Source organism: Sinohyriopsis cumingii, chromosome 10 (genome assembly GCF_028554795.1).
Source record: "Sinohyriopsis cumingii isolate HCF-2022 chromosome 10, ASM2855479v2, whole genome shotgun sequence".
In the NCBI taxonomy this organism is placed as follows: Eukaryota; Metazoa; Mollusca; class Bivalvia; order Unionida; family Unionidae; genus Sinohyriopsis; species Sinohyriopsis cumingii.
In genome coordinates this window covers 118,252,376-118,264,880 of record NC_142970.1, presented here as the reverse complement: position 1 = coordinate 118,264,880, position 12,505 = coordinate 118,252,376, and the positions used below count along the sequence as shown (strand labels likewise).

Sequence of the window (12,505 nt, the reverse complement as noted above, 5' to 3'; positions counted from 1 at the left end):
AAATGTTAATGCAAAAATCTTTTTGATGTGGGGAAATTAATTTCCCAAATGTTAATGCAAAACAATTATGAAGTGATTTTTCCCCTTTAAATATGTATAGCTTCCAGAATAAAATTAAAAGAGGTAACGACCTGTACTAATTGCACTAAACCAATTGTTTAAAAAATTCCACATCTGGGGTACGTTTCACTAAAGTGTGTAAGCTGTGATTAAGTTATTTTTGACGTAAGTTACTCAAGCGACCTTGAGTTAACAGTATTTTCCCGTTTCACTAACATCCCCTAATCGATGCACCAGCGTAAATACTCGCGTAACTTTAAAGCGTTATTATTTGCGTTAATTTTACACATGAGAAAAAATGTCGGCATTTATTGTATTTTAACTAAATCAAAATCAAAACTAACCAGACTAATTCCGGGACAGAACACTGGCCCTCGATACTTTGGATGACCTAAGTTTAATATCACGATATTTCTTTCCAAGAAACATGACCGATTTGGTGAGAGATGATATAGAGAGACCAACGCTGAGATTCCACCCGGTAAAAGCGACAGTCTGCAGTTGATTATGATCAATGAGGAATTTCTACATTATAATCATTCGTGACGTATGGAAATAACGATAAAAAGTATTACAAATCCTTGTTTTCTAAATGAATTTAATATGATGCACTTTTCATCACAATTCTTACTGCCTTCTGTTTCCCCCTCTTGTCTCATGCATAACGGACAAACCATTCAGAAATCTGGAGTGAGAAAGAAATGGAATTTGGGCTGGATTAAAACCTTGAAATAGAAATTACACAAAGTAACCTACACGAATATGGTTCGTCGTAACGATAAGTGTGCACTTTCATTGGGATTTATCTACAGTATTTATCAATGATACAAAGTTGCAAATCATGTTGACGTTATACAGTAAATTCATCTGTTACGTGATGCACATGCTGTGATGTATTTAATGTTTTTTTGTTTCTTAAACATGCTTAAAAAGGTCGAAAAATCGACTATGATTAATTTAATATAAAAATATCCAAAGACATCTCTCTTTCTCTCTCTCTCTCCCGTTGCAAGATACGGGAGAAAATCTGTGAAATAACAAACGTAGACGATTGTCGTTTGTATCATCCCACGATATATATGGACTTACGAGTGATAATAAAAGTTAAGGAAAACCGACCAAAGGAAGAGACAGAGAGAGAGTTTAGGATCGGTGGTACTGCATCTGAAGCAGGACAATGCATTAGATCAACTTTAAATATATTAAAATATTTTGATTACGTCTTGTTGGTTCGTCATTTCGCTTAGTTTCTATTCCGCATTAATATCAATGAGACGGTAGGTGAATGGCTTAGAGTTCATGTGAATGGCATAGCTAACCTAACGTTTATAGTGTTCTACTTTTATTATTAAAACCATCTTTCATGTTTCAATCATAGGTGTGTAATATATTGATTTAATCAATGTGAAGAAACATAGAAAATAAAAAAATAAAACAATCAACTTATCAATGTGTGAAAGTGATTGTGAATAGCCACAAAAGGCATAGAACTACATTTTCTTGCGGACACACTCAGGGATGTGAGGAGTTCATTATGTCAGTCAATACACAGTTTCCCGGAGCATATCTTAACTCATTTGAAAGAGCAAATATATGTATTTATATATAATTTCTTTCTTGAAGGGAAATGCAATTGTTTGTTCATACAGAACATTTTTAAAACAGCTATTCGCGCGCCTTCAAAGTCAGAAATGTATTGTGTACCTTGGCTTGAACTATTAAAACGCTCATCGGCATTCTCTTTTTGCACCTGGTCGTCAAACCAGATCACCAGATTCCGCTGCTTAGTGATTATGGCTCTAAATCATGTCGATGCTTTCACTGCCTCTTTCACGCTATCTTTATCCATCAAGATCGTCGAAACGGTCGAATGCGCCAGCTACAAGTCACGTACTATCACTTTAACTTGTTTTACCAGCTTCATAGTCCTTTATGATCTTCATTTTCATCTCAAGATCGATTGGATTCCGTCGATTATTGATGCTTCCTCCAAGTGAAGTAATGCTCTTCCTTTTCGCCGGCATCTTGTACTATGGGGTGCACAATAAAGTACGAATTAATAAACAAAATATGTAGTCTTGGAGATTGCTAACGCTTCGTGTAGCTAATACATGTTCATATAATGACCGACTGCGGAAACTGACTGAGAAAGGGGATTCTCCGCGCTGGAGAGCTGGTCGTAAGTCCGAGTTGTGTTAAACAGGTAGGCCGTTCAGTGAGGAGACTCGGTCTATGCTAATAATAGATGTTCCAATGAGTATGCGTTTCAAATCCACTTTTCAACCAAAAACCAAGTAACATGTTTTAATATAAACATATTTGCAATCCTTGATGTGCGTCAACCGTAATCAAACGGCTCAAAACTGTTACAAGAAGCGAAGGTATCATTCAAAAGTCACAGAGATAGTTTAATCGGCGCTTCACATTTTTCTTCATAACCACTGGGTCCAAAATCTCCGAAGATAAAGTTGATCTGCCGAAAGAAAATTAACTTCACGTATGCATGATAGTTATATTCCAGTGGATAGGATTATCACTGAAAGAAGAGGGGATGATTGTTGTTTGCTTCATGTTAAGTAAAAATGGAACAAGGGGCAAACAATTTGAACTCAGAACATGTTTTTAAAGACTTTTTTTATAAACAGCCGGCAATTAATAGCCAGAATGTGATGAGCTTAATTTATGCTTGACGTAATATTTGAAAGGCAGTGATGATGCTGGTTAGAATAATACACTACACACAACTTGGGAAAGGCATTTAAACATAAAACCCCTTCCCCTACAGGCTCTTAATTAATAAGAATCGATTCTGTCTTGGTCACGAAAATTGGTTCCAACACTTATGCTTACCAAAAAGTAGTTGGGGGAAGAAGATATATTATTATGTTTAAACCTGTGGAAATCTTGATGATGTTATTTATGTGTACTTGCATAAACTACAATCAGCTACTTTCCCTTTGTGCATTCAATAACCTGTAAAATAGCTCTCCAGCCTTCTTTATTGAAGAGTATGAAAATTTATTGACAAGATATGAAAATGGTGGAAGCTTGAGACGGTCGGATTGATATTTGCTTCTTTATTTAAAATAAAAGTTATTGGAGAAAATTGTTTTACATTGGCCAATAGGTAGATGCCCATGTGATTTACACAGTGGTTTAAATTCGAGATTTGGTCTGTGCATTGAAGATGCGGCTCAACGTTTCCCGCCAACAATGACGATGCTCTCTGTATATTGAGAAATGGAGCCGGTACGGAACATTAGATCGGCACAATATTTGGAAGCTGCATTTGTTTTGACTGAATATCTTTATAAACAATTAGTTTTCCTTAGTTCATTTTCAATGTATTATAACATAATTTATTTATTTCCCTTTGTCTAGTGAGAAGCTTTGGAGAAACAAGTGATTTACTGTTTATATTGTCATCCAACACACTTTTTATACGTTGAGCTCTAACACTTAATTTTTTTTACTTTAGTTCTAATTCTCTTCAACTCACTCCTTTAAATTCGTTAACTTAATGGAATGGTTATATTTACTGATGAAAGGACTACTCATCATAAGAGTCATAATGACCTACATTCGCCCTCTGACGATAAATTCAAACGTTTGCATTTAGCCATTTCTTATCGAACTTCTGTAGTTCCCAAGCCTGATCGGTACATTCATTTAGAGGAGTCATATACACAAAAATTCTTGTTACAGTTTTTAATCTCTCCTTTTTTGTGTGGTTACATTTGCATAATCTAGTAATTCACGTTTGTTTCTTCACTTTTAATGTAATTGATATATTTCTGCCGATATTTAAAAATTTTAATGCTAGTTCATATTATTATTATCATTGTTGTTGTTGTTGTTGTTATTATTATTATTCTATATTATTATTATTATTGAATGAAAATACAGTAACTACAAAGAACATAAACAGGATATGAAATCCGTTTGAAGAAGCTTTGCATATGTATCCGTAATTTATCATTGAAACGCATGAACGCGAAGGCGTCAAAACAAAATAAATTTTCAATTTTTTGTCCCATGTTTAATGTAAGATCATTGTAATGCTGCTATAATTCTGGCAAATCGTGACCATACTTTCTGTATTACGACTGATCTGGGAGGGAACAGAACTACTTTCTAATTATACAATTCTGGTAAATCTTGACCATACTTTTTGTATTACGAATGATGTGGGAGGGTGCAGAACTACTTTATAATTATACATTTCTGGCAAATCGTCACCATACTTGTTGTATTACGACTGATATGGGAGGGAACAGAACTACTTTATAATTATAGTTTCAATGCATATTGAATATAAAACTCAACTACTGGCTAGGAGTGTGTGTTGCATTCTGAGGCTTTCAAAGTATAAACATGATGTTAGTACAGTAATACGAAGCAATCGTTCGTTTGGTGAGATACAGGCTTATATGGCTTTACAGATGTCCGTCGATCAAGATTCTAAGACAAAATGGAGCTGCACCGTACGATGAACCATTAAAAATCATTTATTATTAACATGAAAAGCAAAAAACAAACAGTTTATCAGAATGTTGCTAAGGATGAGAAACAGTGTTCGCAAATGTGCTTATAGACAGCGATAATTTATGCTGCATAGGAACTATACCAGTACACATGAAATTTTGATTCTCATATTAGTTGACTAGAACGACCATCAATATATTTAAAATCTTGATATGGGGCCCCGAGTGGCCGAGTGGTCTAAAGCGCTCTGCCATCTCACCTCTGTCTGCGTGGGTTCGAGTACAGGATTCGGCGAATGTGGGTATGTGAGAAAGCTTGCCAGTAGCTTCTCGTGGGTCGGTGGTTCTTCTCGGGTTCTTCTCGGGGTTTTCCCGGGTTCTTCCTCCACCATTAATACTGGCCGCCATGCATAGCCTATCGTGTGCTGAAAACTGGCGTTAAACCCAACAATAACAACAAAAATCTGAGATCTATCCGTTTAATAGAAGTTATCTGTACGCCATCATTTGAATCAGACATAGCCACTTAAAACGCCTGCAATTGGATTTTCAAAATTCATTGCTTGTCATAAATACTGCATTCACTTTCTGAAGCTCAGCAGCAGGGAAGTAAGCCCTCTTAAGTATCGCGAGATGGAAAGTAAGATGGGAAAGAAAGAATTCAAATGATGAAGACTATATTGTCCACTTACTAAAGAATAGTAAGTAGTTCGGTGCCTCAATGATAAACAAGCATTTATTTGTTTTGTTCTGATCATTATGGCAGAAAAATCAATCTAATTGATGGTGTTAAATATGGAATAAAGTTTGTGCCATACTTTCTAACCCATCCTAGTTGCATACAACTGAGTAAATTAAGGAAAACAAACCTGGCGTTTCCACTGCAGTTGTAATTTGCATTATAACAGATAGCATGGCAATGGTCCAAATGACCAAACCCTAATGTATGTTCAGATGTGAATAACTGTCCATAAACGACTAGCAACTAGTTGCATCAAGTATTTGCAACAACAGCAACAAAAAACAAAAAAAGTTTAGTCCCTGCAGTATCTGGTCAATAAAAAGCCTCCTCTGTGGAAAACCCGAACGAATTTAAGGTTGGCCCTCTGTTGCTTTTATAATGAAAACTAAGTCTAATCATATCTATCCAGTACAGGAAAAGAAGACTATATAAGCAACCATATAAATAAAGCAAACATGGCCAATGTTATCAGCTTAATGTCAAAATAAAGAAAAGTATTTACAATCGGATTTCCCATTTGCATAGGCGTGGAAATTTCGATGTGCCAGACGTATTTTACATGCTACAAAGGAACTATTCACCGCCATCATCTTATGAAATCTGTTCAAGGGGAATCGTACTCAATAACGTTTCTGCATCTTCATAATTAATTGAAAAAACAAAGCAAATTTTCACGTACTCCACATCCATTTGTTTAGTAAATTAAAGTATTGCGTATTGCATTATGAGATTTTGCATTATTTGTTTCTGCATTAAACAAAGTTGAGAAGGGAGATAAACGTCTTAATTTGAATGTTCTGCCTTTATGAGCTACTTCCCTTTGATGTGTGGTAGATTGTGTTATTTCTGATCCTGCCGACCTTTGATTATTTTATGCTTTAAAGTTCAAGAATTAAAAACGCGAAAAATATTTAAAAATGTAAAAGTCTGAAATTAATAATCTTTATTGCTTCTTTACTTAGAAATATCTCACAAATTGTTTTAATTTAAAACATACTTAGAAGATACGTTCTTAAATGAATGACATATCAGTCAGTTGTTCAAGGTGCAAACAACTCTATTACATACCACTCAAATGTTCAAGGTGAAATAACAGTATACTAGGTAATTATCATCTTTCATAATTGAGTATCGCCTAGCTCTTGCTATGTATGTCTAATCTTCATTCGTTTTAATTTATAAATGCTATTGATAACCTAACTTGACCTTGTCCAAAATCGTGCTCATTTTCTTCTTGACCTGAATTATTGATTTTGCTTTTGCGGTAAATGTTTGTCTCAGTTTGAGTCTAGATCTTAGAATATCCAAGATGAATTTCCGGATCTTTTGTTTACTACAGATTTTATGTTATAATTTTAGTAATAAGTTTTTAATTGCTGCTAAGATTTTAGATTGTAAACTTGACAATTCTTCTAGACTGTTATTTTCCCTTAGGTTTTTGGCTTTTTAAATTATTCATCACATAATAAAATATTGCCGTTTAGAACAATTACATGGTTAGTTAAAAATTCCTTCACAAATCTTTATTTGCTTTCAGACATAAAAACGGTACAATGCATATAGAAAAGGATGGATATGACGTGAATGTGATCTTATTTTTAGAAAACCAGATTGTTGTTAAAAAGTGATAGAGCTCCTAATTTATGAACTACTAAATAAATAAAAATTGTAATATTTAGGTCTAAGAGGTTACATATTTTTTAAATATGTGCATGAATGAGATATTTTCTTTTAAATATTCCAGATTACCAAAGCGTTTAACTTTGCATAACCTTGATAAGGCTCTGTACTTGCTAGATTTATTTTATTAAACTTGAAGTCGAAAATGAAATGTTGAATAATATCCCTTTAATATCATAAACGAAACTGAAATTTCAATATCTTATATTTTATTTCTCTACATTCACATGTAATTCACTTCTGATTTTTTTTTCACTGTTTTATTGCAACGTTTTATAAGTGGCTGCGCTATTTATATTTTATAGTGTGCAATAACAATATAAATCCTTCAAAACCTTGATCTGTGTTCTTCTTTTCTCTTTCAACTAGATTCATGCATATGGTTGTATCATGAATATTGTTGTATCCATAAGTTGAGTTTAGTTAACGCCAGCCCGTTTTATGACTTCATATTGAGTGCAATATTTCCATATTATGGTCTTTAGAGTTCTGTTAAATATTTCTTATGACAGGGAATTTTATATATTAGTAAGTAAAACTTTATGGAGTTTATTCCTGTTTCTGCTAAATCCGTGACTATTTATTGCCCATTGCTTTCCCCTCATCCCTGTGTATCTTCACATGATTTCGACGCTATCTGAAGGTGCATCTGACAGCAACGTCTATCTTACCTACCGTTCGTAGTTTCGCTTTATCAGCCCAAGATTACATATGTTGTATTTGTCGTACGTTTGCATGTCAGTATCTTGTCCTTCACGTGAACGAATATTACGCTTCTGTTAGGCAAGTTTCTCCTCACTTGCATGTGTAATATACAAGTAGATTATTCAGTGAAACATTCTTTCTATTCACAATTTTATTTTTCCCATTAGCTTTTTGTCCTACTGTTGCGACTATTTGGTCTTGAACTAGGAAACAAAAGGAAGGTAAACCAATAAGTTTAGAAAAAATCACCAAACAATCTAATAATTTATTTCCCTAGAACAAAAAGGTAAACCTTTGAGAGGAACATACATAATTATGAATTGAATAATAAATAATCGTAGATATTCTATCTAAAATCCAAAAAATCGAATGTTCTGAATCAATTCCAATTGTGTTTAATGTGTTGATGTATTAATTGTCTCGAACGAATTTATGTACCAATAGTCTTGATGTACCACAATATCTTTGAAAGGGTCCTCAGTCCACCAATGTAGTGTATTAATCCAAAGTGTCAATGGGCTCTTTGTAATTCCACTGAATAAATCGTCCTACATTATAACAGAACACAAGTAAATGCTATTCCAAAGACTGATATTAAAACAGGAATAACTTTTTTATTATAATTTTTTATATGCAGAGTGTCACCTAAAATATGCCACAAATGACCTGGATGTGGGTCCTTTTCAGTGGAAAATCCCATTAAATATTGTCAACAAGTTTGCTTCCAAAACATTGTAAGGTCGAAACCAAGGCTGGGTCCTGAACTCAGATTCAAATAGTTATCTCATAAAATGACAAATGTATATATATATATATATATATATATATATATATATATATATATATATATATATATATATATATATATATATATATATATATATATATATATATATATATATATATATATATATAATTACAATAGATTGTTATTCTTTTGGGCAATTAGACTTTAAGTATTGCATACATATTGTTCTTTGTCAGTAATAGAAGACATTTTGTATTTATTAAGCTTCATTCAGGTACATTCTTAAATTTTAAATCGATGGATCACTTGTTATTTCAGTAAATGACGTGTTCTACAGTTGAATTCTGCAAGGAAGAATTTTTGCAATAATGTAGTTATGCACAAAAGTGTCCAATCGTATTCAGTGATTTAGTGGTGTATGTCTCGTCGTTAACAGCAAAAATATTAAATTACATATTGTAACTACTTTGGCGCAAAACCAGGGCGTATTTTAAACAATTAAATTAATATATGCTTATAACGTGGAATATTTCAGTCTGTCCAACATGTTTTTCTCATACAACAGTGCCCGGCCTCACTATTGGTTGCTTTCATAGTTTCCTATTTATTTTTTTAGCAACAAGTATTATTCTTTTCATAGCTTCAAACTTATTTTTTTCTAATATTTTATTGCGCAACATCGTTATTGGAGATACCATCATCAAAGTCAAACGAGAGAACGATATGCGAATTGTACATTCTTTCCATGGACAAGAGATTCTTTAAAGAATCAACGTTGCCCCAAACCTTTTGAGATATATTCTTGACATATGGATCCCAGGCGGCCTGACCAGACAATTTAATACCTAAGTGGTTATCTTAGAACAATTGTTGAATACCTTTTAATATGCAACTATTATGTACATATTGTAGTGTCATCAGCGAAAAATCTTAGTGATGATTCTGTATGAATTACTGTGCCATTTATATATGCCAAAATAATTTTTCCTCAGGGATAGTTTCTTGAGGGACTCCTGAATTAGTAGTTTGAACGTCAGAGAAGCTGTAATTCAGGATAACTCGTAACCGTCTTTTAATGTTCTAATCACAACAGTAAACCACCTTGAATGCCAGTCTTTTTAAATCTGAAAAGTGATTTTGAATTTCACTCACGATCAAACATATACTTGTGTCAAAGAAAACGGCTTGAACTTCCTTTCCCCGGTCTATAGCTAAATAAATTGTGTTGTGTACGTATGTACGTATGTATGTATGTATGTATGTATGTATGTGTGTGTGTGTGTATGTGTGTGTGTGTGTGCATGTATGTGTTGGTGGGTGGGTGGGTGGGTGGGTGTGAGAGAGAGAGAAAGAGATGTGTCTCTTATGGGATTTGTCATGGGCACTCTTTTTGTTACAGTTACGTTCCTTACCCATCAACGTCACGTTGCTTGTGGTAACGAGATTTGAAGAGCTGGATTTGCTCCTAAGTTTGGTTTGCCAGCACAATTTTATCAGTGCATCGCTTTGCACATAAACGTGTAGCGAACTAGGAGATATCTAATGTATCAAACCCTAAAAGCTCTAGATCTGCATATTTGAACAACTTTCATTTTGTTGGTCATATCTAGAGTCCATGGATCGATTCAATGACACATACTATTGCTTATGAATTATTTGTAGTATCTACTATTCGTAATTAACTTCAACATTTATTTTAGCAAATACACAAGATGATGTCGTCGCATTCACCTTGGGTCAAGACGATATTTTCATGATGCACATGGATCAACTATGGTTTTCAACAAGGTAATGTGTTTCATACAAGAACATTAATTAGCGTAATCTGACCGGATCATCTGTAACCGTACTTCTACACAATTGGAAATCATTTTGAAGTTCTAAATTCTGTGGTTTGTGTTATATGTATGTATGTATGTATGTATGTATGTATGTATGTATGTATGTAACTAACGTGCCGATTTCAATCATCGGAAAATATACGGGTTCCAACGCTAGCAATGAATCAGCAGGCCCACTGCAGTCGTGTGTCATAGGGCAATGCGCTAAACTACGACACTAAATCATCTAATTGTGTTGCAAGGACTTTAAACATAAATCATCACCTGTTTTTTTTTTTTAAATTAAATTTACGTCAATTATATTTTGACTGGGTTATTGTGTACTCTTTTCATTTTGAGAAAGCAAATTAAATGCAGGACAAAAATGCATTTTGATATATTTTGTTTTGTGAGATAGAAATATGTACCATGTTCTGTGATATATATATATATATATATATATATATATATATATATATATATATATATATATATATATATATATATATATATATATATATATATTTCTGTACGTATTACTAAATGATCAGAAAATACCAGATGCATGATTTCTATATTTCTATAAATAATTTGCAATCAAAACGTTGACATAAGATTTGAAAAATGGGTTACATAATAAGTTCTAATGGCTTTTCGCATGTAATACTAATCTACTCATTTCAGTTTATTACCGCTTTGAAGAACAGCAAAAACTTTTCTTCTTCAGGATGTGCATAACAGTTTATGCTTAAATACAAAATATGTATTACTGGTAAAAAAAAAAATCTTTAATGACGCATACGCTCAAGTTTAACACCATTCTTACAATTATCACTTATTCCACTGCAATCTTTCCTGTTACAGACAATATTCAATGATACTGTTATATATTATGTTTATGCAGCTCAAAGTCACGTACTTAAGACCGTCAAGCTACTATTAACGAATCCTCCATCCCTTTGAACGAGGGTAGATTTAGTCCGTGAACTTCCACATTATGCACGAACTTGTATTTCGATTTCGAGTTTTAGTTCTTGATAAAGCCGTCACGTAACTTTACGTCAGGCTAAAAATTAAATAATCATTGTCAAAAATGTTTTAACAAAGGCAATAGTCGAATATCGATTTTTTTCAACGGAAACTAAACTAACATGAAAGTCTTGCTGCAAGACATGCCTTTGCGTGGTATTATATCAAAACTAACATCAGTGCTCTATATCATGTATTTAGTACCTGTTGACAAAATTACGCCAATTATGACATATAGAACGTTAAAGTCAAAGTGTGTTGCTTTTAAATATTATATTTTGCCAAGCTATTAATTTAATTACCAAACCAAATTACATTCTGTTATCGTGATAAACAAACTCTGGCCAACATGCAAATGCTAAGTCCAGACAAAATCTGGTGCTCAATAATATTTCAGTGTCAAATATAAAAAATACTAGGTGTGGGATGTACATTTAAAACGATATGCGTCACATATGTCTCCTTCTTTAACGATTATTGATCACAGTAATTTCCTTTATAGGTCATTGATGTCATGGGGCTGCCATCACATTTTCAGACCTCGGGAGTTTTCAAGTGCCTTGCCGAAGGAGTTTACAAGTTTCAGGTCTATTCACTGACTACCAGTGGCAAACGAATCTGGCTAGAGCTGTACAGAAATGAAGAATTGGTCGCATCGATGTATGGATACACTCCGGATAATTACGCCGCAGCAGGCAACGCTGTGATACTGTTTCTCACAGAAGGAGATGCGATTTTCGTCAAGACACGTGACCAATATGATGTAATGTTGGTCGGTACCCCCGATGAAATTTATACTACGTTCAGCGGCGTGCGAATACCAAATAGCGGAGTGGCAGGTAGCAATTCCTCTAAAATTGAAATGATATGGCAAAATGCTAAAGTTCTCATTACGTGTTACATTTATGTAATAATTGTTTGAATATGTCTGCCTCGAGGGATTCGAAATAGCTTATTGTTTGCGTATTTCTTCAGATATTGAGATATATTAATAGTTTATTGGATGTTGCTTTAGGTTCTCTCTGGGCTTTTGTATTTCGAGTATATATTTTTTGTTTTGTTAAATAGTTTCATCTCTTGACGGAGAGCTTGGAACATTGGAAAACTTTTTCTATAACTTAATTACTCCTTTTCTTTCTTTATCTATATATGATTACCGATTTTTTAAAAGCATCTCTGTCACACAGTAATCTTTTTTTTTAATCTTATATGACAACTTATATTTTTATTTTATTAC

The 12,505-nt window shown here is 33.5% G+C and overlaps 1 pseudogene across 1 annotated transcript in view; it reads left to right on the top strand.

The window, feature by feature from the left end:
* LOC149791096 (uncharacterized) overlaps window positions 1–12,505 on the top strand; it is a 31,484-nt pseudogene that overhangs the window by 349 nt on the left and 18,630 nt on the right. The window contains exons 2-3 of the transcript XR_016423925.1: window positions 10,120–10,207; window positions 11,771–12,107. The product of XR_016423925.1 is annotated as an uncharacterized LOC149791096 (transcript). The remainder of the gene's footprint in view (window positions 1–10,119; window positions 10,208–11,770; window positions 12,108–12,505) is intronic.